Raw genomic sequence first — 15,783 nt, forward strand, 5'->3', positions numbered from 1 at the left:
AGACAAGGGACACGATTTTTTACCCAGGTTCGGGCCCTCTCGATGGAGGTAAAACCCTACTCTTGCTTGATTAATATTGATGATATGGGTAGTACAAGAGTGGATCTACCACAAGATCGAGGAGGCTAAACCCTAGAAGCTAGCCTATGGTATGATTGTTGTTCGTCCTATGGACCAAAAACCCTCTGGTTTATATAGACACCGGAGAGGGCTAGGGTTACACAGAGTCGGTTACAATGGTAGGAGATCTACATATCCGTATTGCCAAGCTTGCCTTCCATGCCAAGGAAAGTCCCATCCGGACACGGGACAAAGTCTTCAATCTTGTATCTTCGTAGTCTTGGAGTCCGGCTAATGATGATAGTTCGGCTATCCAGACACCCCCTAGTCCAGGACTCCCTTAGTAGCCCCCGAACTAGGCTTCAATGACGATAAGTCCGGCGTACACATTGTCTTCGGCGTTGCAAGGCGGGTTCTCCTTCAAATTCCATATGTTTGCCGAATAGTGTCCAGCTTCCTTATAAATGTTGTGCTCCTTGGCTTCTACGCCCAATAATGGCCCTCTTCCACGTGTCGCATGAATGCGAAAGGCCAGACTATTTTTACATTTCACCCCCTAGCTGCGCGAATAAGCTGCGTATAAGAGAGGCAGGAATCCAGATCCAAATCACACCATCCTCCTTCTGCGAGTACTCATCGGAGCGCCTCTGACCAAAAATCCATTCCGTCATGGACGGTCGATGCGGCTCCTCCTCTCGCGCTCCCAGCCCTCAGCCAGGAGACTGGAGGAGATGTTCAGTCCCGCACAACGAGCTGGTGACGCTCCAAGCGGAGGGATACCTTCCTCCGGCCTTTATGGTCCCGGTTCGAGCCGGGCTGGCCACCTACAAAGGTGGAAAGCAGGCGGAGAACACCCCCAGTCCCTCCAAAGGAGAGCGGGTGTGTTTTGTCCCTTATCTAATAAGGGGGCTCGGATTTCCCATACATCCGTTTCTCCGGGGGCTTCTGGAGTTCTACGGACTCTAGCTTCACCACCTCACGCCCGCCTCCATTCTGCACATTGCGGGCTTCGTAGCTCTTTGCGAGCTGTTCCTGGGCATCGAGCCCCATTTCGCACTGTGGAAAAGACTATTTTGCCTCGTACCCCGTTCTCATGAGGGGTCGATATATCAAGTGGGCGGAGCCGAAATATGGTGCATCGCCGGGACCGGATATCTATCCGGAACCCCAAAGAAGGCGTCCGAAGACTGGCCCTCGGAATGGTTTTATGTGGAAGATGCTCCACTGTCGGACCCAGTTCGGATCGGCCTCCCGGAGTTCAGCAATGCTCCTCTGAAGAAACACATGAGTTGGCGCCCGCGGAGCCCTCAACAGGAGGATGACAGGAGTGTCCGTTATCTGATGGGCCGGATAAGGTTGCTGGCTCATTCCGGATTGACCATGATTGGAGTCATGGCCACATGCATTATGCGAGGGGTGCAACCACTCCAATATAGGGGCCAGCCCATGTGGGATTTCAACGGGGAGAATGACGCCACCCGTCATGGCCGCAAGGGGTCGGGATCGGCCGCAGATCTGGTGAAGATCCTGTCCAGCTTGTACAAGGGGGACAAAGAGGACTTCCTCCAAACGAGCCCATTGAATGGGTTTTCCATGAATAACCCTAGGAGCTGGGTAAGCGGATGTTTTACTCATCCGATCCTTGCTTTCAAAGTTAAGTGCCTTACTTTATGATTTTGACGCAGGAACTACGCCGGGATGTGGAGGGCATACACAGTCCGGCTCCACAACCCGAGGATCCGGGAAGATCCCTTGATCCGGCCTCTGAAGAGGATCTGGACATAAAGGTGGAGCTGATTGATGGGGTGTTCCACCAGCTTAGCATGGACAATGCTCTAGTCGCCATTACGGCTAACTACCCCGGTTTATCTCCGGCTTCCCAGGTAACTACGACCGGAGCCCTGACACCATTACTTCGTCCGTGCTTATTTCTGACCGCCGCATACCGACGGTGTCTCGCGGGAGGTGCCTTCAAGGCGGGAAGCTGATCTCGCGGCAGCTGACCAATCAGGGTCAGTTCGGCCCAGCAGGAGGAAGAGGGGTGCGGTGCGAATTGAAATGTCGCCGCAACGGTATGTCACTCCATCGTTTTTAAAGAAAAGACCCCTGTGAGGTATATTTGATGCTCATAACTTTTTCAGAAGAAAGAGCGCTCGCCGGACTATGCCCGGAGAGGTTGCCAACCAAGCCTCTGCCAGCCAGGCTCCAACGCCTCGTCCAGAGGGGGAGGCGAGCGCAAGGCGCGAGCCGGATGCTCCTCCAACGGAGGATGCCGACAGGCTGTCCGCCACCAGGTCTGAGGTGGAGAGCGCCATGAATCACAGGGGCCGCCGGACAGTTCTTCGTGACGCGTGTTTCTCCCCGGAGGCGTTGAATGCCTTTAACGCGGGAGACGCGCACCTCCGTGCCGCTCAAGATGGTTTAACCAGAGCCATGGAGCAGTATGTAAAAGACATACGGGTAAGGGATTTTAATAGTTGTATATGCCAGTAGCCCCCGAGACTTAAAGTAGTTAAATTAACTGATTTAAGGATCATTTGATGTGCAGGATCTTACGGAGAAGAATACCCTATTGTCCCAGGAGCTACAAGAGTGCAAGGCCCAACTTGAGGCCGCACTAGCCGCCACGGGAGGAGACGTAGAGACCCCCTCCGGTAACACATATTTCAAAAAGATAAGTAGTGTGCGGCGTGCGTATAAGTCTAACAATAATATTGCAGATGTTGCCGGACTTGATCCGAACAAGAAATAGCTACTGCGCCAGCTGAAGGCCGGCGAGAGGGTGCTTATGAAGGTGCAGCAGGAGAGGAACAAACTCCAAGATGCCCACACCCAGCTTGGAGAAGAGCTAAAAGGTGTTCAGGCCCAGCTGTCTGGCTCCGTGAAGGAGAATCAGCGGCTTCGTCGCGGCATCTACAGTAAGTGCTTGAGCAAACTCTTTTGAAAAGAAGAGTTCGGCGAGGAAGTCGCTTGACTGAAATGTGTCTGTAGGTGTGCTCACAGGTCGCCCTGCGGAGGAAATGCCCGGTTCAACGGGTGACCAACTCCCCGAGCTACTGCAACTGCACGAACGTGTTCGGCAGGCAATGAGTGGCGTCGTCCAGGCCTTATGGCCGTCCGTCTCCCTACCCGAGGGTCTTGGAGGGCTTGCGGAGAAGCTTCAGGGAGCACAACAGCGCTTCCGTCTATGGAAGATATCGGCCTGTCGTCAAGGAGCCAGGGAGGCCTGGGCCATGGTGAAGACGTGGTACAAGAAGTCGGATCCGAACCACATGGCCGTGGTCGGACCTATGGGGCCCGATGGGAAGGAGATCCCTGTGAGCTTAGTGTACGACCAAGTAGAGTTGGCCGCTAAGTATTCCCAACGGGACTGTAAAGTAGACAGCCTGTTAGACGGGATTGAAGAGGAGTACAATCAGTCAATGTGACGATGTATTTTTATTTTAAAATGACATGTATAATGCCTTCTAGCCAGATTGTAGATCGTTTGTCTTTGCGGACCTTTTCGCTTCAACCTCGGGACCCAATAGTCCGGAGTGTGTCTGAATACCCTCGCGGTTATGCAAAAAACCAGGGCATGCATGGAGACCAGGCATAGGGGTCATTAGTGCTTTATCAGACAAGTGCCCAACTAGTTATGTTATATTACATGGTTAGTAAGAAACATCTTCCAGGGAGAATAGTTCCGTTAAGGGTTCCTTTCCCTGGGAGGCATGCCCTAAAGTGCATGTCCGGACTGCGAAAAGAGCAGGAAAACATCTGGGGGCAGATAAATGAATAAATGAGAAATCATCTTTCAAGTCACCGACCGAATATTCCCTTAAGAATGCTAGCTTTCGGCTTCACCCAGTCTGAGGTACACATCCGGCTGACCCGGCAGTAACAATCGCAGAGGTGCTCCCTTTACCTCCTAGCCGAACAATCGGGAATGTAGGGGTAAGCACAGGAGCCAGGCAACCCAGCTTGGCCAAAACTTAAGTCATATCGATGCATATAATGGTGAATAAAAGGTACATGCGGAAGTTTGACGCATGTGTTGGGCATAAGGCCCGTATAAATAAGCTTTTGTTAAAGAAGCCCCCAGGTATAATGAGTGTGAATAGCACGTCAAGTGTGTGCGAACAATGCGCAAATCAGCCCTCAAGGGCTTTATGAAAAAGGAGGGAGAAAAGAGAGAAACAAAAGACAACTGAAGTATAAAATGTGGACGGAGGAAGGAGACGAACTCTGAGTCCGGCGCTAGGCGTAGAATCTTCGGAGGCGGGCTGTGTTCCATGGGTTCGGCTCGAGTTGGTTGTCCGATGCGTTTCGCAGACGGTATGCTCCGCCGGTCAGGACTTGGTCGATGATGAAGGGACCTTCCCATTTGGGCTTGAGTTTGTCCTTTTTCTTGTCCAGCAGGCGTAGAACTAGTTCGCCAACATTGTAAGTTTTAGCCCGTACTTCTCTGCTTTAAATATCTTCGAGCCTGCTGCTGATAGAATGCAGAACGAGCCTTTTCCACATCGCGCTCCTCCTCCAATGCGTCCAAGCTGTCCTGCCGATCCAACTCGGCTTCTCTTTCTTCGTACATGCGCACTCGAGGTGAGTCATGAATTATATCGCAGGGCAAAACTGCCTCTGCGCCGTATACCATAAAGAATGGTGTGAATCCGGTAGTACGGTTTGGCGTGGTCCGCAGCCCCCAGAGTACGGAGTCGAGCTCCTCTACCCAGTGCGTGTTAGATTCCGTAAGGGACCGCACTAATCTGGGTTTGATGCTGCTCATGATTAGACCATTTGCTCGTTCAACTTGACCGTTGGTTTGAGGGTGGTAGACTGAAGCGTAGTCGAGCTTAATGCCCATATTTTTGCACTAGAGTTTAACCTCGTCGGCCGTGAAGTTCGTGCCGTTATCGGTGATGATGCTGTGGGGGACGCCATAACGGTGTACTACCCCGGATATGAAGTCTATCACTGGTCCGGATTCGGCCGTTTTAACTGGCTTGGCCTCCATCCATTTGGTGAATTTGTCCACCATTACCAATAGGTATTTTTGCTTATGGGTTCCCCCTTTAAGGGGTCCAACCATGTCAAGCCCCCAGACCGCGAACAGCCAGGTGATGGGTATAGTTTTGAGGGCGGTGGATGGCATGTGGCTTTGATTAACAAAAAGCTGGCACCCGACGCATCGCTGGACTAAGTCCTGAGCATCTGCACGGGCCGTCGGCCAATAAAATCATGTACGGAAGGCCTTGCCTACAAGGGCCCGGGCTGCGGCGTGGTGCCCGCCGAGTCCGGCGTGAATTTCAGCCAGCAGATTTCGCCCTTCCTCTTCGGAGATGCACCTTTGAAGGACTCCGGATGTGCTTTTCTTATAAAGCTCTCCCTCATGGACCTTATAGGCTTTAGATCGCCGAACTATGCAGCGGGCCTCATTTTGGTCTTCGGGAAGTTCCTGCCTAATTAAGTAGGCTAGGAATGGTTCCGTCCACGGGGCAATTACTGCCATTATTTCGTGGGCTGAAGGTGTTATTTCATTGGCTGAGCCATCGACTGTGTCAAAATGTTTCGTGTTGGGTGGTATGGTTGGTTCCGGGTTGTTATTTCCGGACTCCTCTTCCCATAATACGGATGGCTTAAAGAGCCGCTCCAGGAAGATATTTGGAGGGACGGCATCGCGTTTCGCGCCGATGCGTGCCAACACGTCGGCTGCCTGGTTATTATCCCGGGCTACATGGTGGAATTTGAGTCCTTCGAACCAAGCTGACATTTTTAAGACGGCGTTACGATAGGCTGCCATTTTCGGATCCTTGGTGTCAAAGTCTCCGTTTACTTGGGATATTGCGAGGTTTGAATCCCCACGCACCTCTAGGCGTTGAATACCCATGGAGATTGCCATCCGGAGACCATGTAGAAGGGCCTCATATTCGGCTGCATTGTTGGAGTCCGTGTACATTATCTGAAGTACATATTGGACTGTGTCTTCGGTTGGGGACATCAATACGACGCCAGCCCCCAAGCCAGCCAACATTTTGGAGCCGTCGAAATGCATGATCCAGTTGGAGTATGCGCCGTACTCTTTAGGGAGTTCGGCTTCGGTCCATTCGGCGACAAAGTCAGCCAAAACTTGCGACTTTATAGCTCGCCGTGGTTTGTAGGTTATGTCGAATGGTAAGAGCTCGATGGCCCATTTTGCAATCCTGCCCGTCGCGTCGCGGTTGTTTATAATGTCGTTGAGAGGTACTTCGGAGGCAACTGTTATCGAACACTCTTGAAAGTAGTGTCGCAGCTTCCGGGATGCCATGAACACCGCGTACGCTATCTTTTGATAATGTGGATACCGGGACTTGCATGGCGTTAAGACAGTGGATACGTAGTATACTGGTTTTTGAAGAGGGAATTTGTGTCCTTCTATTTCTCGTTCGACGACGAGTACTGCGCTGACAACTTGATGCGTTGCCGCGATATATAATAACATCGGTTCGCCCAGGTTAGGCGCGGCTAGGACCGGATTTGTTGCCAATATGGCCTTTATTTCTTTGAGTCCGGCCGTGGCAGCATCCGTCCACTCGAAGTGTTCGGTGCGCCTGAGGAGGCGATAGAGGGGCAATGCCTTTTCTCCCAAACGGAAGATGAAGCGGCTTAAGGCCACCACGCATCCAGTTAATTTTTGTATTTGTTTGAGGTCTTTTGGGATATCCAATTGTGACAGAGCTCGGATCTTGGCTGGGTTTGCTTCAATTCCTCTACCGGATACAATGAAGCCCAGGAGCTTTCCGGCTGGTACGCCGAAAACGCATTTTTCCGGGTTGAGCTTAATGTCATATGCTCGGAGGTTGTCGAATGTGAGCCTCAAGTCGTCTACTAGAGTTTCGACGTGTTTGGTCTTGACAACCACGTCGTCTACGTATGCCTCCACTGTTTTGCCGATCTGGGTAGCCAGACATGTCTGAATCATGCGCTGATATGTTGCGCCGGCGTTTTTGAGTCCAAAGGGCATTGTGTTGAAGCAGAATGGTCCGTATGGAGTAATGAATGCCGTTGCGGCTTGGTCTGCCTCCGCCATCTTGATTTGATGGTAGCTGGAGTATGCGTCGAGGAAGCACAATGAATCGTGTCATGCGGTAGCATCGATGATTTGATCGATGCGGGGAAGGGGGAAAGGATCCTTTGGACAAGCCTTGTTAAGGTCTTTAAAATCGACACACAGGCGCCAGGATTTGTCCTTTTTTGGTACCATTACCAGGTTCGCTAGCCAGTCCGGATGTTTGATGCCTCTGATGAATCCGGCTTCCAATAGTTTGGCTAGCTCCTCTCCCATTGCCTGTCTTTTGGGTTCGGAAAATCGCCGAAGAGCCTGTTTGACTGGCTTGAATCCTTTTAGGATGTTTAGGCTGTGTTCTGCCAATCTGTGTGGGATTCCTGGCATATCTGAAGGGTGCCAGGCAAAGATGTACCAATTCTCCCGAAGGAGTTCTCGTAGTGCGGCGTCTACATCAGGGTTTAACTGTGCCCCAATGGAGGCCATCTTTGTGGGGTCCGTTGGATGGACCTGGAATTTGACTATTTCGTCCGCTGGTTTAAAAGAGGTGGACTTGGATCTCTTATCGAGTATCACATCGTCCCTGTTCACCATAGAGCGTAGCGCAGTGAGTTCCTCTGCCGCTAGGGCTTCGGGTAGTGCCTCTAGGGCTAGTGCGGCTGTCTTGTTTCCGGCGCTGAGTGCTATGTCCGGATCACTGGCAAGAGTGATGGTTCCGTTGGGCCCGGGCATTTTAAGCTTCATGTACCCGTAATGGGGTATGGCTTGGAAAATTGTAAATGCCTCTCGTCCTAATAAAACGTGATATACGCTGCTGAATGGGGCCACTTGGAATGTGACCTCCTCGGACCTGTAATTGTCCGGCAAGCCGAACACCACATCAAGTGTGATTTTTCCTGTGCAGCGTGCTTCCCGACTAGGGATTATTCCTCTGAAGGTTGTGCTGCTTCGCTCAATGCGGCTCCAGTCTATTTCCATTTTTCGAAGGGTTTCTTCGTAGATGAGGTTTAATCCGCTGCTGCCATCCATGAGTACCTTGGTAAGACGAAAGCCGTCCACTATTGGACTGAGGACCAATGCGGCTGGTGCTCGGGCTGTTCGGAATTTAGGTTCGTCGCTGGCGTTGAAGGTGATAGCCGTGTCGCTCCATGGATTTGTTGTTGCTACTTGGTAGACTTCGACAAGGCTGCGGATTGTTCGTTTCCGCATATTATTTGATGCAAAAGTCTCGAAGACTGTTAATACCGTACTGGTACTATTGGGGTGGTTCTCTGGGGCTAGAAGCTCTTCGCCACTTTTGGCCACCTGCCGCAGTATCCAACATGCTCGAAGGCTATGTGTTGGAGTGGTGCCCTTTGTACTATGAATTTTATGGGGTCCATTGAGCCATCCTTCCAGTACGGTTCCGTGCCCTTTATGGGGTTTTTGCTTTTTGGTTTTTGTCCCGGGTGTCTGAGCATGATGCACCCTTTTGTTTCGGACTAGGGTTGTGTTCGGAGCCGGATTGTCCCAAAACTTAGTTTTAGTTTTCCGGACACTCTCCATCGCACAGTACTTTCGTACTATGGATGCCAGGTCGGCGAAGCATGTAATTTCGCGACGACTTACGGCGTTCAAGATTCCCTTGTCCGTGCAATTGTTGCAGAAGATTGCAATTGCATTTTCCTCACGACAGTCCTTCATCCTATCCATAACCAGGAGGAATCTGGCCCAGTAATGATGTACTATTTCATCAGGCTCTTGTCGGATTTGAGATAGATCGCATATGTTTGTGTGGGTGGGTGGAATTGAGTCCGGAACCCTGCCCGACTTGAGGCTCAAGGGCCGAAAAGTTTCCGAATTTGGAAGCTTGGATTGCTGTACGTTGTCCAACGAGTCTGGTCCGCTGCCTGACTTTAGGTTCAGTACTTGATCGACGTCCGTCCCTCCGCGGGAATCCGGCATGGAGGGATCAGGAGTCCGGACATAACTGGTCTTTAATACAGAAGAGGAGTCGCCGTGTTGTTGCTCTACCACCGCAACATGGTGGGTAACTTGGGGGGAGTTAATCTCTCTCAGATCGGTTTTAAGCCCAATCTGATCGTAGTCTGTAGAGACCCCCAGGGCGGCGATGCGATCCAAGAGCTCGTTTACAGAAAAGAGCTCAATCAGATCCAGCTGCTCGGTGAATTCCAAGCTGGCGCGAAGATCGCTTTTGATGACCCGAGAGGTCGTCGTCGAAGCGGCAGCCGAACAGGCGGTCATAAGAAAACCACCTAGCCGGATAGTTTGGCTGGCGGCCAAAGCTCCTTTGGCAATGGTACCGTCTTTAAATACGGGAAGAGGCATCCTTCCTGATCGTGACGGCATAGAGGAACTCTCAATGAAAGCACCAATGTCGGTGTCAAAACCGGCGGATCTCGCGTAGGGGGTCCCAAACTGTGCGTCTAGGCGGATGGTAACAGGAGACAAGGGACATGATGTTTTTACCCAGGTTCAGGCCCTCTCGATGGAGGTAAAACACTACTCCTGCTTGATTAATATTGATGATATGGGTAGTACAAGAGTAGATCTACCACGAGATCAAGGAGGCTAAACCCTAGAAGCTAGCCTATGGTATGATTGTTGTTCGTCCTATGGACTAAAACCCTCCGGTTTATATAGACACCGGAGAGGGCTAGGGTTACACAGAGTCGGTTACAATAGTAGGAGATCTACATATTCGTATTGCCAAGCTTGCCTTCCACGCCAAGGAAAGTCCCATCCGGACACGGGATGAAGTCTTCAATCTTGTATCTTCATAGTCTTGGAGTCCGGCCAATGATGATAGTTCGGCTATCCGGACACCCTCTAGTCTAGGACTCCCTCAAGGGGAACGGTCACTGAAGCAGAACTACCCTAGATACTCGATAGATGAGAAGGCTGGCAAGGTCGACAGAAGTATATTGGATATACACTATATTAAATGTATACTTTACTAGTACTCCTAGTAGCACCAGGGTATTAGATACCGGTTCGGTTGCTAAGTGCTAGTAACTCGAAATAAAAATCTACGGAATAAACGGAGACTAGCTAAAGGTGAGATGACGATATGTGTTGGAAGTGTTTCCAAGGTTGATGTGATCAAAGATCGAACGCTCCATCTACCATCGGGATTGGTGTTAAACCTAAATAATTGTTATTTGGTGTTTGCGTTGAGCATAGACATGATTGGATTATGTTTATCGCAATACGGTTATTCATTTAAGGAGAATAATGGTTACTCTGTTTATTTGGATAATACCTTCAATGGTCTTGCACCTAAAATGAATGGTTTATTGAATCTCGATCGTAGTGATACAGATGTTCATGCCAAAAGATATAATATAGTAATGATAGTACCACCTACTTGTGGCATTGACATTTGAGTCATATTGGTATAAAACGCATGAAGAAGCTCCATGTTGATGGATCTTTGGACTCACTCATTTTCTGAAAAGTTTGAGACATGCGAACCATGTCTATTGGTATATATGCATGAAGAAACTCCATGCAGATGGATCATTTGGACTTGATTTTGAATCACTTGAGACATGCAAATCATACCACATGGGCAAGATGACTGAAAGGCCTCGTTTTCAGTGAGATGGAACAAGAAAGCAACTTTTTGGAAGTAATACATTTTGATGTGTGCAGTCCAATGAGTGCTGAGGCACGCAATGGCTATCGTTATGCTCTCATTTCATAGATGATTTAATTAGATGCTAAGTATATTTACTTGTTTAAACACAAGTCTGAATTATTGAAAGGTTCAAGTAATTTCAGAGTGAAGTTGAGGATCTTCGTGACAAGAGGATAAAATGTCTACGATATGATCATAGAGATGAATATCTGAGTTGCGAGTTTGGTACACAATTAAGACATTGTGGAAATTGTTTCACAACTAATACCGCCTTGAGCACCTTAGTGTGATGGTGTGTCCGGACATCATAGATGCACCCTATTGGATATGGGGCATACCATGATGTCTCTTATCGAATTACCACTATTGTTTATGGGTTAGGCATTAGAGACAACCGCATTCACTTTAAATAGGGCAGCACGTAATTCCGTTGAGATTACACCGTATGAACTATGGTTTAGAGAAACCTAAGCTGTCATTTCTTAAAAGTTTGGGGTTGCGACGCTTATGTGAAAAGTTTTAGCCTGATAAGCTCGAACCAAAAGCGGATAAATGCATCTTCATAGGACACCCAAAACAGTTGGCTATACCTCCTATTTCAGATCCGGAAGCAAAAGTGATTGTTTCTAGAAACAGGTCCTTTCTCGAGGAAAAGTTTCTCTCGAAAGAATTGAGTGGGAGGGTGGTGGAGACTTGGTCAGGTTATTGAACCGTCACTTCAACCAGTCTGTAGCAGGGCACAGGTAGGTTTTCCTATGGCGCCTACACCAATTGAAGTGGAAGCTGATGATAGTGATCATGAAACTTTGTATCAAGTCACTACCGAACCTCGTAGGTCGACAAGGATGCATACTACTTCAGAGTGGTACGGTAATCCTGTCTTGGAGGTCATGTTGCTAGACAACAATGAACCTACGACCTATGGAGAAGAGATGGTGGGCCCGGATTCCGACGAATGGCTCAAGGCCATAAAATTCGGGAGAGGATCCATGTATGAAAACAAAGTGTAGACTTTGGAAGAACTACTTGATGGTCGTAAGGCTGTTGGATACAGATGGATTTCAAAAGGAAGACGGACAATGATGGTAAGTGCCACCATTAAGAAAGCTCAACTTGTCACTAAGATGTCTTCTGACAAGTTCAAGGAGTTGACTACAATGAGACTTTCTCACTCGTAGCGATGCTAAGAGTCTGTTGGAATTATATTAGCAGTTACTGCATTATTTATGAAATCTTGTAGACAGGATGTCAAAACATTGTTTCCTTGATGATTTTCTTGAGGAAAGGTTGTATGTGATAAAACTAGAAGGTTTTGTCAATCCTAAAAGATGCTAACAAGTATGCAAAACTCCATCAATCCTTCTAAGTACTGGAGTAAGCATCTCGGAGTTGGAATATACGCTTTGATGAGATGGTCAAAGATTTTGGGTTTATAGAGAGTTTATGAGAAACTTGTATTTCCAAAGAAGTGAGTGGGAGCACTATAGAATTTCTGATGAGTATATGTTGTTGACATATTGTTGATCGAAAATGATGTAGAATTTATGGAAAGCATATAGGGTTGTTTGAAAGGTGTTTTTCAATGAAAAACCTGGATTAAGCTACTTGAACATTGAGCATCAAGATCTATTAGGATAGATAAAAAATGCTTAATAGTACTTTCAAATGAATACATACCGTCACAAGATTTTGAAGGAGTTCAAAATAGATCGGCAAAGAAGGAGTTCTTGGCTATGTTATAAGGTGTGAGTATTGAGTAAGACTCAAGACCTGACCACGGCAGAAGAGAGAGAAAGGACGAAGGTCATCCCCTATGCTTTATACGTAGGCTCTACAGTATGTTATGTTGTGTACTGCACATGAACTGTGCCTTGCCATGAGTCAATCAAGGGGTACAAGAGTGATCCTGGAATGGATCACAGGACAGCGGTCAAAGTTATCCTTAGTAACTAGTGGACTAAGGAATTTTCTCGATTATGGAGGTGGTAAAAGAGTTCGTCGTAAAGGGTTACGTAGATGCAAACTTTGACACTAATCTGGATGACTCTGAGTAGTAAACCGGATTCATATAGTAGAGCAGTTATTTGGAATAGCTCCAAATATCGCGTGGTAGCTGCATCTTCAAGATGACATAGAGATTTGTAAAGCACGCACGGATCTGAAAGGTTCAGACCCGTTGACTAATAACCTCTCTCACAAGCGAGATATGATCAAACACCATGGGTGTTGGATTCATTACAATCACATAGTGATGTGAACTACTCCCTCCGTCCGGAAATACTTGTCATCAAAATGAATAAAGGGGAATGTATCTAGATGTATTTTAGTTCTAGATACATCCCTTTTTGTCCATTTTGATGACAAGTATTTTCGGACGGAGGGAGTAGATTATTGACTCTAGTGCAAGTGGAAGACTATTGGAAATATGCCCTAGAGGCAATAATAAAATGGTTATTATTATATTTCCTTGTTCATGATAATTGTCTATTGTTCATGCTATAATTGTATTAACTAGAAACCGTAATACATGTGTGAATACATAGACCACAACATGTCCCTAGTGAGCCTCTAGTTGACTAGCTCGCTGATCAATAGATGGTTATGGTTTCCTGACCATGGACATTGGATGTCATTGATAACGGGATCACATCATTAGGAGAATGATGTGATGGACAAGACCCAATCCTAATCATAGCACAAGATCGTGTAGTTCGTTTGCTAAGAGCTTTTCTAATGTCCAGTATCATTTCCTTAGACCATGAGATTGTGCAATTCCCAGACAACGTAGGAATGCTTTGGGTGTACCAAACGTCACAATGTAACTGGGTGGCTATAAAGGTGCTCTACAGGTATCTCCGAAAGTGTCTGTTGGGTTGGCACGAACCGAGACTGGGATTTGTCACTCCGTATGACGGAGAGGTATCTCTGGGCCCACTCGGTAATGCATCATCATAATGAGCTCAATGTGACTAATGAGTTAGCCACGGGATCATGCGTTACGTAACGAGTAAAGAGACTTGCCAGTAATGAGATTGAACAAGGTATGGGGGTACCGAGGATCGAATCCCGGGCAAGTAGCATACTGATGGACAAAGGGAATTGCATACGGGATTGATTGAATCCCCGACATAGTGGTTCATCCGATGAGATCATCATGGAACATGTGGGAGACAATATGGGTATCCAGATCTCGCCATTGGTTATTGACTGGAGAAGTATCTCGGTCATGTCTACATGGTTCCCGAACCCGTAGGGTCTACACACTTAAGGTTCGGTGACGCTAGAGTTGTAATGGGAATAGTATGTGGTTACCGAAGGTTGTTCGGAGTCCCGGATGAGATCCGGACGTGACGAGGAACTCCGGAATGGCCCGGAGGTGAAGATTGATATATTGGAAGAAGGGTATTGGAGTTCGAAATTGTTCCGGGGGTACCGGGTGACGACCAATGTGACCGAAAGGAGTTTCGGAGGCTCCGGCAAGTGTTGGAGGGCCTTATGGGCCAAGGGAAGGGGGAACACGAGCCCACTAAGGGGTTGTGCGCCCCTTCCACCCCATCTCACGTAACCTGGAGAGGTGGGGGCTCCACCCCTAGGGCAGCCGCCCCTCCCGGCTTGGGGGGCAAGTTTCCTAGGGGTGGGGGCGCCCAAACCCATCTAGGGTTTTCCCCTGGCCGCCGCCCCCTCCTCTAGATCCATCTAGAGGGGCCGGCCCCCTCTCCCCTTGCCCCTATATATAGTTAGGGGGTGGGAGGGAAGCCATACCCTTCCCCTGGTGCAGCCCCTCCCTCCTCCAACACCTCCTCCTCCATAGTACTTGGCGAAGCCCTGCAGGAGAACCACAAGCTCCACCACCACGCTATCGTGCTGCCGGAGCTCTCCCTCAACTTCTCCTCTCCCCTTGCTTGATCAAGAAGGAGGAGACGTCCTTGGGCTGTACATGTGTTGAACGCGGAGGCTTCATCCGTTCGGCGCTAGATCGGATCTTCCACGATTTGAATCGCCGCAAGTATGACTCCATCAACCGCGTTCTTGTAACGCTTTAGCTTAGCGATCTTCAAGGGTATGAAGATGCACTCCTTCTCTATCTCTTGTTGCTAGCATCTCCTAGATTGATCTTGGTGACACATAGGAAATTTTTGAATTATTACTACGTTCCCCAACACAAAGGATGGCAATCAAAGAATAAATCATGCTCCGACTTCATCACATAACGGTTCACCATACATGCATGCTACGGGAATCACAAACTTTAACACAAGTATTTCTACCAATCCACAATTACTCACTAGCATGACTCTAATATCACCATCTTTATATCTCAAAACAAATGCAAGGAATCAAACTTCTCATAGTATTCAATGCTCTTTATATGAAAGTTTTTATTATATCCCTCTTGGATGCCCATCATATTAGGACTAAATTCATGACCTAAGAAAATTACCATATTGTTTAAAGACTATCAAAATAATATAGGTGAACCATGAGAGTTCAACAATTTCTATAAAATAAAGGCACTGTTGTGCTCTAAAAAGATATAAGTGAAGTACTAGAGCAAACTGCCTAGCTCAAAAGATATAAGTGAAGCACATAGAGTATTCTAATAAATTCATGATTCATGTGTGTCCCTCTCAAAAGGTGTGTACAGCAAGGATGATTGTGGCAATCTAAAAATCAAAGACTCATATCATACAAGACGCTCCAAGCAAAACACATATCATGTGGTGAATACAAATATAGGCTCAAGTAAATTTACCGATGGATTGAAGACAAAAGATGGGATGCCATCCGGGGCATCCCCAAGCTTAGATGCTTGGTTGTCCTTGAATTTTACCTTGGGGTGCCTTGGCAATCCCCAAGCTTAGGCTCTTGCAACTCCTTATTCCATAGTCCATCAAATCGTTACCCAAAACTTGAAAACTTCACAACACAAAACTCAACAGAAAACTCATGAGATACGTTAGTATAATAAAATAAATCACCACTTTTGTTACTGTTGTGAACTCATTATTTATTTATATTGGTGTAATATCTACTTTATTCCAACTTCTCCATGGCTCAT

This window comes from Triticum dicoccoides, chromosome 4B, assembly GCF_002162155.2.
Source record: "Triticum dicoccoides isolate Atlit2015 ecotype Zavitan chromosome 4B, WEW_v2.0, whole genome shotgun sequence".
NCBI lineage: Eukaryota > Viridiplantae > Streptophyta > Magnoliopsida > Poales > Poaceae > Triticum > Triticum dicoccoides.